The sequence below is a fragment of the Felis catus genome, chromosome D4 (assembly GCF_018350175.1).
Source record: "Felis catus isolate Fca126 chromosome D4, F.catus_Fca126_mat1.0, whole genome shotgun sequence".
NCBI lineage: Eukaryota > Metazoa > Chordata > Mammalia > Carnivora > Felidae > Felis > Felis catus.
Window position 1 is genome coordinate 15,274,268 of NC_058380.1, and position 12,214 is coordinate 15,286,481.

At 40.2% G+C, this 12,214-nt stretch overlaps 1 pseudogene; it reads left to right on the forward strand.

Annotated features, from left to right (window-relative positions):
* The first annotated feature begins 822 nt into the window (after positions 1-822).
* CYP1D1P lies at positions 823-7,273 on the forward strand (annotated as a pseudogene).
* Positions 7,274-12,214: the final 4,941 nt, after the last annotated feature.

Here is a 12,214-nt window from a genome sequence, read left to right on the forward strand (position 1 = left end):
ATGATTTGTGACATCGAGCCCCACATCGAGCTCTGTGCTGACAGCTCAGAGCTTGGAGCCTGCTTCGGATTCTGTGTCTCCCTCTCTCTTTCTGCCTCTCCCCCACTCACTCTCTCTCTCTCTCTCTCTCTCTTTCTCAAAAATAAACAAACATTAAAAAACTGACCTCAAAAATAAGTGACCTTGAAACTTCTAATATTTACTTAGCCCAAAATTTCAAAGCTTAAAAAAAAAACTCTATTATGTATTAAGTTGCAGACATCTTGGCAGAAAGATGTCCCTAAACCACAGATTGTTTACCTTGTCACAGGTAGAAAAAGCAGCCTTTAGGTAGAAAAACTGGTCTTTGGGGCGCCTGGGTGGCGCAGTCGGTTAAGCGTCCGACTTCAGCCAGGTCACGATCTCGCCGTCCGGCGTCAGGCTCTGGGCTGATGGTTCAGAGCCTGGAGCCTGTTTCCCATTCTGTGTCTCCCTCTCTCTCTGCCCCTCCCCCGTTCATGCTCTGTCTCTCTCTGTCCCAAAAATAAATAAACGTTGAAAAAAAAATTTTTTTTTAAAAAAGAAAAACTGGTCTTTATCCAGGTTCGGGAAAAATGCCTTAACACAGGAATATTTTCTCCAACCAAAGTTACGAATACCATACTCATAAATTAACCCTTCTCGTTGTGGAAATACAAATCTGTCTGGTTGGTAAAGACTTCCAAGAGCCTTCCCAACCCACCTGAGAAAGAGAACCTACATCTCCTGGATTTTTTATTTCATTCATCTTCCCACCCTCACGATGGCACATTCTCCTGATTTCCAGAACCTCACAGCAAAGCAATGCTTCTGTTCCCTCCTCTTTCTTCCTCCCTGCCCCTTGCCTTTCTGCAACAAGTCTTCCAACCTACCCTGCTCGTCACCAGCAGTTTAAAAATGATTATTAGTCTTTCCATTCTCCCTGTCCTGCCCTGCTTTTTTCCAAGATTAATTTCTATCCTACCCTCTTACCAGAACCCATTGTTCCAGATGCAGCCCCTCTCCCATCACTTGCTGAACTTTCCAGGCTTCCGAGGCCCAAGTCTGCCTGCAGAGTCCTTCCCATCCCTCCCTCCCTCCAGCTCTCAAACGCCCTAATCCAGCTCTGGACCCCTCTCCACACAGGTCCACCCCTCACTCTCTCTTCCTGGAATGTTCTCCCCCAGCCTTTCCCGAGGCCTGGTGTTGTTGCTGTGACCAGAGTGTTCCTGTTTCCTAGGATACACCGGGTTTTCCTCAAAATCTTCTCTGTCTTTTGATTCCTCTGCCAGATACCTCACACTGATGGGCAAGATTTCCGGGCATAGGTGAGCCTTCGAAACTACACTGTAATTTGGCTGAATGGATTTGTTGATCTCCTTAGCGGGTTGTTTTCCCCTAAAAGAGGTCCTCAACCTAGAATGTCCTTTAGTCATCTTGAAGAGCTTTTTGGAATGCATCCACCCCAAGATGCATGGGACGTGGACATTGTTAGGGTTTAACAGCTCCTGAGGGAGGGCTCTTCTCTAAGGAGATAGAGTTCACCTTGAACGTTTGATGGTGCAGTAGCCCAGCTTTAGGAGGCTTCACATCCCCTGTCCTCGTCCCTAGTTCACCCCAAAACAATAGGAACAGAATGTGCCTTCAGAGCTTTCCAAGAAAGTTGCAGGGAAAGTTGGCAATGTGTCTGGGCTTGGTAAACTGCTAAAGAGGACTTGATAAAAGAAACTAGAAGGGCCCAAGCTGAAAAAGAATTCAGGGTGATCACGGAACAGTTACTTACATTTTTCAATGAACCGTTAACTGCCCTGGAAACTGGCAACATAACATTGCTGGGCAGTTAACCCCGTGCATCACACCTGAACTTCTGCTCCCTCTTCCCTTCTATTTTTGATTGCTGAAGGTTGGAGCTGGCCTTGGAAGCCTTCCAGTCCGAAGGGACCATTTTACAGATGAGAAAACTGAGGCCAAGAGAGATCATAATTTAACATGAGATTCACAGATCCATAAGGGAAGAAAGAGTGAAGAAACAGTCATCTTTCTGAGGGTCCAACGTTCTTCCAGGCACACCCACTTCTCAGCATTTAGGAGTCTACTGTGGAAATGCTGCTGAAAATTGTCAAGGTAAGAAATTGCATTCGTAAAAAAAGCAAGTGCTAGAGGTAATCAGTGATTCACTGTTAAACTAAAAAAAACCATGGGGAATAAATGGGAAAAGTGACTCTACCTCTCCAAGCCTCTCTGTAGCAGGATGATACATTACCTCCCAGAGGTACGAATTGGAAAAGACAGTGCGCATTTAGTACTTAGTTCCGGACCTGCCACAGGGAAAAAGGACAATAAATGGTTGTAGAAACAGGAGAGGTTTTGCAAAATCAGCCCGTTGCAAAGCAGAAACACAATGAAGATCTCACTGCATTCTTTCTGAATGGAGACAAAAGGGGAGTTTTGCAAATTGTAGCTGTTGCATTGATTAGGGACTCAGTTTTCTCTTCTTACTTTAAACGAGTATTTGGGTTCTTGTTCCCTCACCTCCACCCCCATTAAAAAAGAAGCTGATCTTGTGACGCCTGGATGGCTCAGTCAGTTAAGCATAGGATTCTTGATTTCAGCTCAGGTCACGATCTCACAGTTTGTGAGTTCGAGCCCCACACTGGGCTCCACACTGACAGCATGGAGCCTGCTTGAGAGTCTGTCTCTCCCTTTCTCTGCCCCTGCCCTGCTCATGCTTTCTCTCTCTCTCAAAATAAATACATAAAACTTATTTAAAAAATTAAAAAAAAATAAGTTGAAGCGCTCCTGGGTTGCTCAATCGGTTGAGCGTCTGTCTTCAGCTCAGGTCATGATCTCACAATCCGTGAGTTTGAGCCCCGCGTTGGACTCTGTGCTGACAGCTCAGAGCCTGGAGCCTGGTTCAGATTCTGTGTCTCCCTCTCTCTCTGCCCCTCCCCCCACTCATGCTCTGTCTCTCTCACTATCAAAAAATGGATAAATGTTAAAAAAAATTTTTTTTAAAAAAGAAGAAATCAAGTGCTGGCTTATTCAAAAATCGAAGAGAAATGGATATTAACACTGATCAGTGAGTATACTGCCCATCGGTGTTACTTGTCTCAGTAATTTGAGAAGTGTGAACAGTTTCACTGCTTTCTTTCCAGGGAAAGGGGGTTTGTATTCTCTAATTACCATAAAATGCAATAGCTAATTAGCCAATAAAAATATTCTGCATGTTGGGACGCCTGAGTGGCTCAGTCGGTTAAGCATCCAACTTCGGCTCAGGTCATGATCTCGTGGTTTGTGGGTTCGAGCCCCGCTTCCGGTGCTGTGCTGACAGCTCAGAGCCTGGAGCCTGCTTCAGCTTCTGTGTTTCCCTCTCTCTCTGCCCTTCCCCTCCTCACACTCTGTGCCTCTCTCTGTCTCTCTCTCAAAAATAAATAAACATTAAAACAATATTCTGCATGTGTATGAAACTTTTCTTTTGTTAGGACTCTCTTGGTGGCAAATAACAGAAATCAATCTTAGCTGTTTAAGCAGGAAAGAATTGGACCCAAGGACAAGATCTTCTGAAGGTATTAGAGGCAGGCAGTGGATGCAAGGTCATGAGGCCATTCGTGTTTTTTAATTTTTCAGACCTGCTTTCACCAGTTTCTCAAAGACTCCCAGTGGGTGAAAGGTCCCCAAATCTTATCTTTGGACTTGAAGTTTATAGATCTAGCTGCCCAAAGAGAGGGTGATCATTCACAGTCTCAGTTCCAAATTCCTAAGGAAAGTTCATCTTGGGTCAGTAGCCCATCCTTGGATCAATCACCCTTGTCTATGTGGCAGGTCACGGAGCAGAAAGATAGCTTCAGAAAAGCACCTTTACAAGCAGGCTGGGAAGTCCAAGGATGGGCTATCTAACAACCACTTAGATATTCACTACATGGCTTATAATTCACCAAGTACATTTTAATAATAATTTAATTTGGTTCTCAAAGGATGACAGATCGCTCTTTATGAAATTCTCGATATCACTTTCCACTTCATCATTTTATTTTTGTTGATCTAATGAAATTTGGTTTTATATTTTTAGTGCCTGACCCAGAATGGGAGAGGTTCAGTAAATGGTTGTTCAAAGAAAGTGTGACTAATTCTGCGGGATACTTAGATGAGAAAACTGAGACACCCTTAGGTTAAGTGACAAGACAAAGGTCCCCCAGTCAATGAGTCAGCTTCTATAGTCTCCATCCCATTCCCAATGACCGCACTGCCTTGTACATTGAATCGTCCTCTTCTTCTATCATGTCAGTGACTGACATGGAAAGGTTCAGGCTGGTGGTGAGAAGAGGGACAAAGACGTAGCACATTTTACAAGAATTTGATTTTGCTCTCTTAGTGCATCAGTTAAGAATGTCTTTCAATGGACTACAAAGAGTCTGTACTCTTCCTTTAAATGTTTCAAGAAAGAAAGACTACTTTGTCTCTGCTTAGGATAGAAAAACTAAGGTTTATGCTCTTAACTCTTTAGTGCTTTCTTTCTGAAAATGATATCCAAGTGACATGGCAATCACTCCTGGGGAGGTGGCTACTTGTACCATAACTTTGGCAATGGTTTTGTTTTTGTAAGAGCGCCAGGGAGCAAGGGGAGAAAGCAGGTGTCTCCTCCTGGATCATGGTCCTTTCCCATCATAGGGAATCTTCTGCAATATGGAAACTATCCTTAATTTACATTCATGGAAATGAGAAAGAAATATGGAGATGTCTTTCTCATCAGACTTGGCCTGGTGCCTGTCCTGGTAGTGAATGGGATGAAAACGGTGAAGCAAGCACTACCTCAAGGATGGACCGTGTTTTGCAGACCAACCCAACATGCATGCATGTTCTTTGCTGGCAGAAAGACAGAGTCTTTCATTTTCAATTATGGAGAGAGTTGGAGGCTTTATTAAAAAGTTGCCCCTAATGCTTTCTGAACTTTTACTAAAACAGAAAAAAAAAAAAAAGTCCTCCACTGTCTTTGCTTACCCGAGGATCAGGTCATCAAGAAGTTTCTGAGCTGGTAAAAGTCTTTGCAGAGTTGACTTCCAAGAATGGCAGCTTTGCCCCCAGAAGTGTTATCACACGTGCGGGGGCCAATGTTCTCCGTGCCCTTTGCTTTGGCAGGAGATGTGACCGCAGTGATGAGGAGTTTCTTAGAATAGAAAAAATGATCACTTACTCAAGATCTGCAGTGAAGTTAATCCTGCTGATTTCGTACGTTTCCATTACCTTCCACTATGAATTATAAATGCACCTCAGGAGGTTTATCAGGCCCTGGATCAGTCTATTGTACCACATGATCATCTTATTACATATGATAATGTAAGGATTTAAATTCATGCCAGGATGAGGGTTTTGGTGAAAAGTAAATGATAATGGTGAGATACACTGAGTGCCCAGAAAGTTGTATGTATTCCTCCTTGGTTCTTCCACTATAATTTTTCTAAAGTGAACCTTACCCAAACTAGGAGTAAATGTGAGGTTTGGTCAGTGAGATCATATGGCAGTATTACTTGGTTCTCATGTAGGGACCCTAAGAAGAGCTCTGAATTCTTTGAGAACTCAGAAAATTTTCCCAGTTGGGTGTATAAGGCGGAGACTTGAATTGTGAATCTATAATTGGCTGATAAATGATGACCAACAATGGAGATGAGTTCCTTGGAGAAATGAAGTAATGATTTAGTTTCTCCCGTTTTACATCTGAAACTATGAGATCTCAGATTTAAAGTTATCTGCATATTATTTCAGAAGGTGATTTAAATAGTCACAAAGATTATACAACAGGAAGCTTCCAATTTACTCTTAAACCCTACTTGAGTTCCCTGACAACATACAAACAAATTTTGAGATTGTAATACAGGCAGAAGTGGATCTTTCTTATGAGCCAGTGAAATCTTTGTTGGCCCAATCTGATGGTCCACACAAGAGTAAGACATGTCTTAAAATACGTATGCATTAGAGAGAATCCTAGTTCTCAGGGTCTGATTTGTGAAGATGAGGGCATCAGGGGAAAAAAAACATAAAAAGGCAGATAATTGAGTAAATGAAGAGGTGTGAAGAATAAAGTCCCCTCCAGTTAAAAGAAGAGACAGAAAAAAGAAATAACCAGAAAACAATCTGTTTCGAGGTACCAGCCGGAATTCTAGATCAGGTACAGTAAGTAAATGAATTTCTTAAGTTCATACATTTTTCTCTTATTCCCTAATAGGCTTCAGCCCCATGTCTTTCTGTATGGTGATAACAGTTAACTCCTTACAACAAATAGATTTGAAAATCTCTTATTATAATTCATTGTCTAGCAATTTCTCTGAAGTAAGTTAACCTCTAATTTTTATAAGTGTGCTTCCAAACGTGGTACTTTTTAAAAAACTTTTTAAATGTTTTTATTTATTTTTGAGAGAGAGAGAGAGAGAGAGAGAGAGAGAGAGAGAACAAGTGGGGGAGGGGCAGAGAGAGAGGGAGACACAGAATCCGAAGCAGGCTCCAGGTTCCGAGCTGTCACCACAGAGCTCCACGCTGGGCTCGAACTCACACACCGCGAGATCGTGACCTGAGCCGAAGTCGGATGCTTAACCCACTGAGCCACCCAGGTGCCCCTGTTTTGTTTTTTGTAATGACTGAAATACGCTTCCAGGAGAAAATGGAGTTTGGTAACTTTTCTATTTTATACTCTCAAGATTGAGCTCTACCATTGACCAGCAAAATTGGTTGCAGGCTTAAAATGATGTACTTATATTCCTTATATTCCTAAGCTAATTAGGTTCATTCAGGTTCTGTGGTGCTATCACCCTTCATGGGTGATGTGGAATGTAGTTGGAGATAAATAATCATGCTAAGGTTTGACCCCTCAGGACGACATCCAAGCCATTGCCGATGCCCTGGTTAACGCATGCCACAATGACTGTGCTACCACCGAAACAGCCGTCTTAACTGATGCTGAAATCATAAGCACTGTGAATGAGCTCTTTGGAGCTGGTAGGTAGGAGCATTTGTCAATATGGAAGGCAAATAAAGATTAATTGCGATTTTTTTGTCAACCACTGTTCACGGTTCAGAGCCCTTTTCAGTACTGGCCATTTCATATAGCTGATCTCACTGTGTAAACCATTTGGTATTATGCCTTTTTCCCAAGTCATTCAGAAAACTACATGTTCTACTCAAGAGTAGAGACTTGAGTTAACATAATCCCCAGTTCTAGTGCATTATATTGTTCAAGCAATGCCTGGCTGTGTTTTCTGGTTGGTTATTTCATTTCCCCACCTCCCACTTCCAGGACTTTCCCCAACCCACTGGCATTTATTCTTAATCTGTGTAAAATGTTGTTTTTGTTTGTTTTATGCATTGTTTTATTTTTTGTAACGTTTATTCATTTTTGAGAGACAGATAGAGAGTGCAAGTGGGGGAGGGGCAGAGAGAGACACACACACAGAGAATCTGAAGCAGGCTCCAGGCTCTGAGCTGTCAGACAAAGCCTGACGCGGGGCTTGAACTCGAAGTAGGGGCCAGCGGACTGAGCCACCCAGGCGCCCTGTTTTATGCATTCTTGTAGAATAAGCTTTCTATTGCCATGTATTACCATCTATTCTTATATTATCATGACCTTTAATTTATGTAAGTGCCTTTTTATTTACATCTCAATCTATTTCTAACTTTTTCATGAAGCCCTATATTTCTGAGAGCCAATTGTGATTGCCAGGTGTATTTCTCATGTGTTGTTTCTAATGGTTACATAATATTCCGTGGCATGCACCCCCCACATTTTATCCATCTGCTGTTTTGGGGATGGATACCTGCATTGTTTGCAAATTTCAGCCTGCACAGATAATGCTGATATTGAATATCTTGCTAATGCTAAAATGACTATCTTTATACATCAGTTTTTGCCTCCTTTTGATTTATAGCCTTATGCTAAGAAGCAAACTTTCTGGCTCATCTAATAAAATGAGTCTTGAGTTTTTTATACAGAGTACCAAAATCCTTTTCAGAAGGATTGTACTAGTCTACACTGTTACCATACTACTATCATTCCTACATTTCATAGTTAGTTTTTAAAATCATTCTTACCTATCAAATTTCTTATAAGTTCTATTAGGTATTAGACTGCAGGAAGCAAATTCTCTTAACATTACGACAAAGAATACTAAAGATGTTTTAGCCGTTTAATTAAAAAAAATTTTAATGTTTATTTATTTTTGAGAGGGGGGAGAGGGGCAGAGAGAGAGGGAGACACAGAATCTGAAGCAGGCTCCAGGTTCCGAACTGTCAGCACAGAGCCCGATGAGGGGCTCGAACCCACAAACTGTGAGATCATGACCTGAGCCAAAGGGGGATACTTAACCAACTGAGCCACTCAGGCGCCCCTTAGCAGTTTAATTTTAGATGTAATATTCTTCAAATTCATTTCTTCCTTTCTTCTTTCTACCATACTTACTGGCAATTTGGTTTATTTTTTTCTAGGGCCTACACAATTATGTTCCTGAATATTCTTTGCAAACAGAAGCATTTGTTTTGATATGCATTATTTTTCATCATGCAAAGAGACTAGCTCCTCTTCCCCATATATATATATACATATATATATGTATATATATATGTGTATATATATGTGTATATATATATACATATACATATATATACATATACATATATATACACATATATATACACACACACATATATATACATATATATGTGTATATATGTGTATAATTGTGTATACATATACATATATACATATATATGTATATATATATAATTTTGATCTTGATTTAAATTTGATGGGTATATATGTATATTCATATATATTTGATGGCTATATATATATATATATATATATATACATATACATGTGATCATGCTGTGCTTAGCATTTCTTCCGCTAACTATCTGATGTTAAATATTAATGTTAGCATTTGTGAGGTCATAGCAATGCCTTCAATATATTAAATGCTCAATATGTTGCACAGGTACAAGAAAAAGAATAAATTACTAACTTGACAACAGGTGGAAGATGTATCAATCGATGAAAGAATGAAGATTTATAAAGAAGTCATATTATTATTACAGTAAGAAAGAGACATTAAACATTGTGAGTTGTGGGAGGCAGCTTAGGGGTGGGCTGTTTGAATTCATGGGATGTGTTGCAATGTTGTATCTTGCTTTCCTGTAGTACTAAGTGGATGCTGCTATGAATGGTTACTTCATCCCCAGGAAAACTTGCACCTTTGTCACGTAAATCGTGATGAATAAGTCACCAAAATTATTTCTTGGGATAAGATTTTTTTGGATGTGCCTTTCCTAGGTATTAGTCTGGGGACAATGTACATTCTTTCTAATGACACTTCATTCCTTCTGTTTCTCTTGAAAGAAACTGGAAAGAAACTCAGTTTTTCTCCTCCATCCTAATGGGAAAGATGGAATCTTAATATAAATTCATTCAGGGCAATCCGATTTCAAAACTGGGTTCACTAGGTGAGGTGTGAACCAAAGATGTCATGGGTTCATCCTCTGCATGGATATGACCAGATGATATTTCAAAATGCAGCCTAAGTCCCCTCCCCACCCCCCGCCCCAGAACATAGGTCATTATATGCAGGGATTTTTCTTCTTTAATTTTTTCTTGCTTTTTGTCTACCCCAGTACCAGGATCGATTCCTGGCACATAGTAGGCACTCAATAAATAGTCGTTAATGAAATGCAGTTGGAGGCTCACCCACATCAACTATTAATGGACAGGCTGAGCTGAAGGTGCCTCACACAGTGTGAGAATGATGACGGGGTGCATGGACCCCTACTGTGTGCTGGGCACCGAATTGCAAAGTACCTCCTCTGAGTCTCAACAATAACTTTCAACCAAGCTAAACAAATTGCTTCCGATCATGTGTTCAGCAGATAGCAGAAACAGGACTCACGTCCAACTGCTTAACTCTTGTTTAATGGACGTCAGATGTTCCATTTGGCCTGGGTTTGATGTTTCCAGTAAACTAGTAGAGATGCCTTCTTATGCATTCAGCAGGCTATCTACACAGTGCCCTGCACAGCTTCTCCTTCTTCATGCAAGATCTCATCTCACTAACGTCTCATGCCCAAAGCTGTTAGAGAGGCAGGTGATTTTATCCTGTGTACCTAAGTGCATCTTCACAATCTCTGTAACCAGGAAAGCAGCAGAATATACATTGCATGGACTGTCCCAATGCAAAACGTATCACCAGTGAGATTGACACATCCATTCTGCAGACCCAGTGATCATACTGAATAAAACTAAGGATTTTACAAGTCAGTATAAGAAGACATACAGTCAGTATAAATTTAATGGCATTTATTCTCAGCACAACCTCAAGTATCCCAAGGGTTCTAGTATCCAAGCATTTATGACTATATTGAATATTAAGTGATGTTCAAACAAACTGAGTTAACACACAGGTGCTAATAAAGAAATACTGTTTGCACGGAGGCACTTGTTTAAGCTAAATAAGTATGTAACTTAAGACTTGATATTAAGGGGAAAGTATTCATGTTTAAAGTAAAACAGAGGTCACAAACTCAAGCACCTACTGAGCGGTGGAAAACGCCCCAAATGAGAGATTTGCACTGGTTGAAGCATGGGGAAGAGGCCATCTGTTCTGTCTAATCCAGCCAGTACATCACTGTTCCTACATTGCCTGCCCCTTTCATTACAAAACAGAACGTGGAAATGCAGGTTTTCATGTGGAATCTTCTGATTTTTTAAATGTTAGCAACAATGAATTGCATTTAAAGGATTATCAGGGCAAAAAGAAATTTATTGGAGGACTGAGTACGATTTGTAGGTCTCCAGATCTGTGGCCTCTGGTGCAAAGAGAAAACAACTGTTTTTCTCCTAGACAGAGGGGTGACATCTATGCAAAAAGAGGCCCATTACTTTGTAAAGTCAGGTGGGTCCCTCATCTATGGCTTAGGATGTATTGGGAAACATGCTAAAATTAGTTGTCGTAGACAAGCCAAATATGGTGCCTGGTAAGAAAAGGTAGAGGGAGGAGGGAGAACCATATACACAACAGTTTGGGAGCTTTGGGGGACCCCCTCACTCAGGGATGCTTTGGGAGACCTGACTCCCCTCTGTGATGATGTACGAAGGCCACATCCTAAACACGTTTGCACCCCAGGGAGAGAAATGGCTCATAGCCTCATCACTCTGGCTCATTTTTCTGAAAGCAAAGGAGATTGAGTGATAATTACTTTTTATTTATACCACAATTCTGGAATATTCTTGTGAGAATTTTGTGGAAGTCTTGACATAAAATTTTTAAAAATTGAAGTGAATGTTCAAATATTTTATTCACTAAGGACTCAAAAGTCATTTCAGTGAAAATTAAGCATAATTATACTAAATCTTCATGACAACTAAACTTGTCAATATACTAAAAGAAAAAAAAGACATTTATATCCATAATAATTATGTATTATATAATAATTATATATGTATAATTATGTATCTCCATAATTATATACATATTACACATGCATATATTATGTACATATACATAGTGTGTATATAGAGAGAGATTATATAGAGAGATTATATACATTATATAAATTATATAGATAGATAGATTTCATACATACATATAGGTTTTATACACACACACACACACACACACACATATATATAATCTATAAAGGATATGCCAAAACAAAACATTTCATGCAAAACAAAATTATTGTGGAGAAGTTGGAAGCAAAGGTAAAAGTGATAAAATGACTTCCTTTAAAATTTTTTTAATGTTTGTTTATTTTTGAGAGAGACAGAGACAGAGTGCAAGTCGGGGAGGGGCACCGAGAGAGGGAGACGCAGAATCCGAAGCAGGCTCCAGGCTCCGAGCTGTCAGCACAGAGCCCGATCCGGGACTCGAACCCACAAACCGTGAGATCATGACCTGAGCCAAAGTCGGATGCTTAACCGACTGAGCCACCCAGGTGCCCCTAAAATGATTGCCTTTTAAAATTTTACTTTTGTCTATTTTATACAGAACTATTTGGGGTGATCCCAACTTATTTAGACCTCAAAGATTTCTAAAAACAAAAACAAAAACAAAGAATGACAGTCTTAAGGACAAAATGTTGATATTTGGAACAGGACTCTTGAGGCGTCTCAGAGAAAGTATTGCAGGAAATATTCATTTTTATTCATCGTTGCAATTTTATTCATCATTCATGCAATTCATCA